The sequence below is a fragment of the Oncorhynchus gorbuscha genome, linkage group LG15 (genome assembly GCF_021184085.1).
Source record: "Oncorhynchus gorbuscha isolate QuinsamMale2020 ecotype Even-year linkage group LG15, OgorEven_v1.0, whole genome shotgun sequence".
Taxonomy (NCBI): domain Eukaryota; kingdom Metazoa; phylum Chordata; class Actinopteri; order Salmoniformes; family Salmonidae; genus Oncorhynchus; species Oncorhynchus gorbuscha.
Window position 1 is genome coordinate 2,364,744 of NC_060187.1, and position 6,993 is coordinate 2,371,736.

Below are 6,993 nucleotides of genomic sequence, written 5' to 3' on the forward strand. Positions count from 1 at the left end.
CATGTAAACTCCTGCTGCGTCAGGTTCAGGCTGGGTCTGAGAGAGGATGCTCAGGCCCCTGCTGCGTCAGGTTCAGGCTGGGTCTAGAGAGAGGATGCTCAGGCCCCTGCTGCGTCAGGTTCAGGCTGGGTCTAGAGAGAGGATGCTCAGGCCCCTGCTGCGTCAGGTTCAGGCTGGGTCTAGAGAGAGGATGCTCAGGCCCCTGCTGCGTCAGGTTCAGGCTGGGTCTAGAGAGAGGATGCTCAGGCCCCTGCTGCGTCAGGTTCAGGCTGGGTCTAGAGAGAGGATGCTCAGGCCCCTGCTGCGTCAGGTTCAGGCTGGGTCTAGAGAGAGGATGCTCAGGCCCCTGCTGCGTCAGGTTCGGCTTTAACTGGGGTCTCCTGGGGCCCTGGTCACCCTGGAAACGCAGTTGTTGCGTATGGTTCTGCAGCATGGGGGACTGTGGGGCCTCTGTCTGGAACCTCCTTCGGAGAGAGAGAGCTGATGCCACCAACAGAGTCAAACGGAGAGATGCCCCCAACGGAGTCAAACGGAGAGATGCCCCCAACGGAGTCAAACGGAGAGATGCCCCCAACGGAGTCAAACGGAGAGATGCCCCCAACGGAGTCAAACGGAGAGATGCCCCCAACAGAGTCAAACGGAGAGATGCCCCCAACGGAGAGATGCCACCAACAGAGAGATGCCCCCAACGGAGTCAAACGGAGAGATGCCCCCAACGGAGAGATGCCACCAACAGAGAGATGCCCCCAACAGAGAGATGCCCCCAACAGAGTCCAACAGAGAGATGCCCCCAACGGAGTCAAACGGAGAGATGCCCCCAACAGAGTCAAACGGAGAGATGCCACCAACAGAGTCAAACGGAGAGATGCCACCAACGGAGTCAAACGGAGAGATGCCCCCAACGGAGAGATGCCCCCAACAGAGTCAAACGGAGAGATGTCATCAACAGAGAGATGCCCCCAACAGAGTCCAACAGAGAGATGCCCACAACGGAGTCAAACGGAGAGATGCCCCCAACAGAGTCAAACGGAGAGATGCCACCAACGGAGTCAAACGGAGAGATGCCCCCAACGGAGAGATGCCCCCAACAGAGTCAAACGGAGAGATGTCATCAACAGAGAGATGCCCCCAACAGAGTCAAACGTAGAGATGTCATCAACAGAGTCAAACGGAGAGATGCCCCCAACAGAGTCACACAGAGAGATGCCCCCAACAGAGTCACACAGAGAGATGCCCCCAACAGAGTCACACAGAGAGATGCCCCCAACAGAGTCACACAGAGAGATGCCCCCAACAGAGTCACACAGCGAGATGCCCCCAACAGAGTCACACAGAGAGATGCCCCCAACAGAGTCACACGTAGAGATGCCACCAACAGAGTAAAAATGTATGAGAGTAGAGAGAGTCAAATCACATAGTGGCAAGAAAAAGTATGTGAACCCTTTGGAAATACCTGGATTTCTGCATAAATTAGTCATAACATTTGATCTGATCTTCCTCTAGGTCACAACAATAGACAAACACAGTCTGCTTAAACTAATAACACACAAACAATTATACATGTTCATGTCTTTATTGAACACACCGTGTCAACATTCACAGTGCAGGGTGGGAAAAGTATGTGAACCCTTGGATTTAATAACTGGTTGACCCTCCTTTGGCAGCAATAAACTCAACCAAACGTTTTCTGTAGTTGTGGATCAGACCTGCACAACGGTCAGGAGGAATTTGGACCATTCCTCTTTACAAAACTGTTTCAGTTCAGCAATATTCTTGGGATGTCTGGTGTGAACTGCTCTCTTGAGGTCATGCCACAGCATCTCAATCGGATTGAGGTCAGGACTGACTGGGCCACTCCAGAAGGTCAGGACCTTCTGGGCCACTCCAGAAGGTCAGGACTGACTGGACCACTCCAGAAGGTCAGGACTGACTGGGCCACTCCAGAAGGTCAGGACAGACTGGGCCACTCCAGAAGGTCAGGACAGACTGGGCCACCCCACAAGGTGTATTTTGTTCTTTTGAATCCATTCTGTTGATTTACTTCTGTGTTTTGGATCGTTGTCCTGTTGCATCACCCAACTTCTGTTGAGTTTCAATTGGCAGACAGATAGCCTAATATTATCCTACAAAATGTCTTGATAAACTTCGTCGACGATAGCAAGCTGTCCCTGAGGCAACAAAAATGCCCCAAACCATGATGCTCCCTCCACCATACTTTACAGTTGGGATGAGGTTTTGATGTTGGTGTGCTGTGCCTTTTTTTCTCCACACATAGTGTTGTGTGTTCCTTCCAAACAACTCAACTGTAGTTTCATCTGTCCACAGAATATTTTGCCAGAAGCACTGTGAAACATCCAGGGGCTCTTCTGCAATCTTCAGATGTGAAGCAATGTTTTTTTGGGACAGCAGTGGCTTCTACCGTGGTGTACTCCCATGAACACCATTCTTGTTTACTGTTTTTTAACGTTTTTTTTAGAGATGTTAGCATGTTCCAGATATTTCTCTAAGTCTTTAGCTGACACTAGGGTTCTACTTAACCTCATTGAGCATTCTGCGCTGTGCTCTTGCAGTCATCTTTGCAGGACGGCCACTCCTAGGGAGAGTAGCAACAGTGCTGAACTTTCTCCATTTATAGAGAATTTGTCTTACCATGGACGGATGAACATCAAGGCTTTTAGAGATACTTTTGTAACCCTTTCCAGTTTTATGCAAGTCAACCATTCTTAATATTAGGTCTTCTGAGATCTCTTTTTTTTAGGCATAGTTCACATCTGGCAATGCTTCTTGTGAATAGCAAACTCACATTTTGTGAGTGTTTTTTTAATAGGGCAAGGCAGCTCTAATCAACATCTCCAATCTCGTCTCATTGATTGGACTCCAGGTTAGCTGACTCCTGACTCCAATTAGCTTTTGGAGAAGTCATTAGCCTAGGGGTTCACATACTTTTCCTAACCTACCCTGTGAATGTTTAAATTATGTATTCATTACAGAAAAGAAAAATACAATACTTTGTGTGTTATTAGTTTAAGCAGACTATGTTTGTTTATTGTTGTGACTTGGATGAAGATCAAATTTTATGATCAATTTATGCAGAAATCCAGATAATTCCAAAGGGATCACATACTTTTTCTTCCCACTGAGAAGCTAATGTAATGTTAGGAGATTCCATACACTGAGTAACTAACGTAATGTTAGCAGAATCCATATCCTGAGTAGCTATGCTAACTTAATGTCCACAGAATTCATACACTGAGTAGCTATGCCAACGTTGGGGACAGGATGGGAAATGCTGTTGGGACTCTGCCATTGGGACAACTTTATGGAGGTCCTAACAGTTTATGGGCACCGTTTGTCAATGTTATAGTGTTTACCCCACCATGATTTACATTGTGAAATCACCACTGTATCTACAGTACCAGTCTAAAGTTTGGACACACCTACTCATTCAAGGGTTTTTCTTTATTTTTACTATTTTCTACACTGTAGAATAATAGTGAAGACATCAAAACTATGAAATAACACATTGAATCATATAGTTACCGAAATAGTGTTAAACAAATCGAAATACATTTTATATTTGAGATTCTTCAAAGTAGCCACCCTTTGCCTTGATGACAGCTTTGTACACTCTTGGCATTCTCTCAACCAGCTTTCATTCCCACATCCCTTAAATTGGTGCTGGCTGTATCCATATACCACACATCGTGGCATCGTTGACAAGTTAGCTATTTTAATGTGGGGATATCGTTTTTTTCCTAATTCACTTACATTATTCTAAGCCTCGAAAGCCTGGTATCTTCAAAGGCTCTTACTGGCCAAGACACCGGCTGTGTTTGAATACTCAGACTAACCGCACTGACGGTACTATTAGTGACGTACATTGAGTATGTAGTACGCGTATTGGTCATAGCATGGATATAGTTAAGTATGTCAAAAGTTCCACTACATTCGCCAAAATACGAAGAATTACAAGCAGTGGTCTGAGGTCAAGATGACGGCTTGAACAGACGCTTTTTTTAACCGAGCTCCGCACCAAACTCCCGAAAGATTGTGGAACAAAAACAGGTTTACAGTCATTACTATTACTGTTTTTATTTGTTCAAGATATAAGAACTTTCCTGTGACTGGAATAAGAATTGGATCATTTATTTCGGCATGTCCATGTGAAGTCATGACCAAACGAAATAAAGAAACTAGCCGTTCTATTGCTAATCAACAAGAGAGAAACGTGGGTAGCCGTTTAGGTCAAATGCTTGTGTAACAGTATAATTTTAAACCGTCCCCTCGCCCATACCCGGGACCCTCTGCACACATCAACAACAGTCACCCACGAAGCATCGTGACCCATCGCTCCATAAAAGCCGCGGCCCTTGCAGAGCAAAGGGAAACACTACTTCAAGGTCTCAGAGCAAGTGACGTAACCTATTGAAACGCTATTTAGCGCACACCGCTAACTAAACTAGCCGTTTCACATCCGTTACACTTGTCAAAAAATATATACATAAAATAATAATTATGTTGTGTGTGAAAGCCAAGCGCCACCAGCACTGTCAAAGTTGTACAAAATTATTCTACAAACAAGCACCCACACCGGCCACAATGTGTTTACCACGTTGGTAATAACGCACGATTTGTTCCACCGAATGGGAAAACGTCTATGTGAGCATTTGAAATAAGATCAAATCAAATTTCAAATCAATTTTATTTATATAGCCCTTGGTACATCAGCTGATATCTCAAAGTGCTGTACAGAAACCCAGCCTAAAACCCCAAACAGCAAACAATGCAGGTGTAGAAGCACGATCAGGATCAAAACGGCTTGTAAATATGTTTACTACAGATGTTATCAGCAACCTCTGGGGGTAGCTAGCTAGCTTTAGCTTGGTACCTAGCTAGCATCGATGCAACCAGCCTGAAAGCAATGACCAGTAGAAACTGCAGTCATTTTCAATATTTTTTTAGCGATGATTTAGGAATCCATGCGAGTAAGTATTAGCTAGCGTTGTTCCCCGATTGAAATCGAACTTCATTTCATGAAAATAATTAGCTATCCAGCTACTTAACCCTGTTGACCACAGCTAACGTTATAAGCTGCCAGTTAGCTTCATCTGGCTAGAGAGGCGTGAACCGGAACCGGAACCGTGCTGTGAAGCTATCCACAATAAGGATTATCCACAATAGTGGATTTTGCCGTTTTCTTTCAAAATAAAAGTTCCTCGTTGAAAGTTACGCAGGTTACACAACTGATGGAATCACGCCATATTTAGACTAGATAATATTTAACAAGGTTAGAGGGCTGGAATTTATGGAGCAATAAAATAGTGTATCAGTCTGCTTCTTAACACCCACAGAACGCAACTTTTTACGCAACTATTAGCGTCGTAGATCTTATTGTGGCACTTTGACTGTGGGGAAAGTCCTCCTCAGAGTTATCAAGACTCCAGAAAATACACTTGGTATTGTTTTTTCTCTGGAATATTGTTCAATACATATAGTAGGTTGACGGGTACAATACATGTGGCTCAATTCACGGTGGTTTCAGAGTCCTGCAATAAGAGCTTCGACGCTAATGTTCTGTGGGTGTCCCTGGGTAGACTGATACCCCATGTCATTGATCCACAATCCATAGGGTAAGGCTGTACGGTGAAACAAGTATGCTATTCTAAAGTCTAATACATCCACAGTGTGATTTCAAAAGATTTTTGTCAAATTAACAAATTATTGTCTTTTGTTGAATTTATATAACAACAATCCAACCTCGTTTCGCATGATATATTCCATTATTCCACTTTTCGTATTCATTTGTAACACTTACAATTAGACATAAGGGGGCGCACAATTGGTCCAGCGTCGTCCGGGTTAGGTCGTCATTGTAAATAATAATTTGTTCTTAACTGAATTGCCTAGTTAAATGAAGGTTCAATAGAATATATATATTTTTATATTCTATTTTCTTTTTAAGGCGAACAGCAAATTCCATTATTTAGGCGCATCCTTATTGTGGCTAGCTTCACATAGGTGACCATTCATCAAATTAGAACTGTTTTATAAATAAGGGGTATTTTAGATGATGACACCTAGATAGATAGTTAGCTAGCTACTGAAACAGAGCATGTCGTTTTGCTATGTTTTTGGGGGAAGAACATTGTTTGTGTCCATTAGCTAGCTAGTTTTTATTTTATTTATAGCCAGCACCGTCCATAGCTTGGGGGAGTGTGTCTGCGGTCGTGAGGCAGCAGCCGGTGAGCGAAACACAACTTTACCGGCATCATAGCACACGTATCAGTGAATCGTTGTGACATATGAAATACGAGTGATAGTCTAATCAATGTGTAATAATTACATAAACAATGAATGAACGTGTTAAATGATTACATGGCGTGATAGTCACATTCAGGTCCTTATTTGACGCTTCGAATAGTGTAAAACGGCGTTCCATACCAGCGAGGTAAATCAAGTGCACCCCACATAGCCAAAAGGCTTATTCTGATTGGTTAAAGAAAACCGGATGTCTGGTTAGGGGTTGATGACCCTTCGTGAACGCCGAATATTGTGTGTAAAATGATGAAGAAATAGGATCAGTAAATGTGAAATCCCTATAAATTGAACCATTTTAAACTTCCATTTTTATTTGATTTGTTTTTTTAGCAAAGCGTTAATTTAGAACTGTCTGTGAGAAATTATTGTGGAAGATGACGGTTGAGCACCCCTAGTTACGCAATGGGTTAGTTCATCATTACTGTACAGCGGAAGGAGGAGGACGTCAATATACAACAGCTTATTTATCCCACCAGGAGAAATTCATACTATGTGGCTACCTAGGTAACTACCAAGTTAAAAATCCACGACACAATGCAAGGTATGTGTACCAAATGTTACAGGTTTATTGCGTGCATATTTCAGAGTGTCAGATGCCATCTTCTGAGATGACAGGTGGTGACGGCCGTCTAGCCTAGTGGGCGCAAAATACATATTCTTATTTTTGTCTTTATG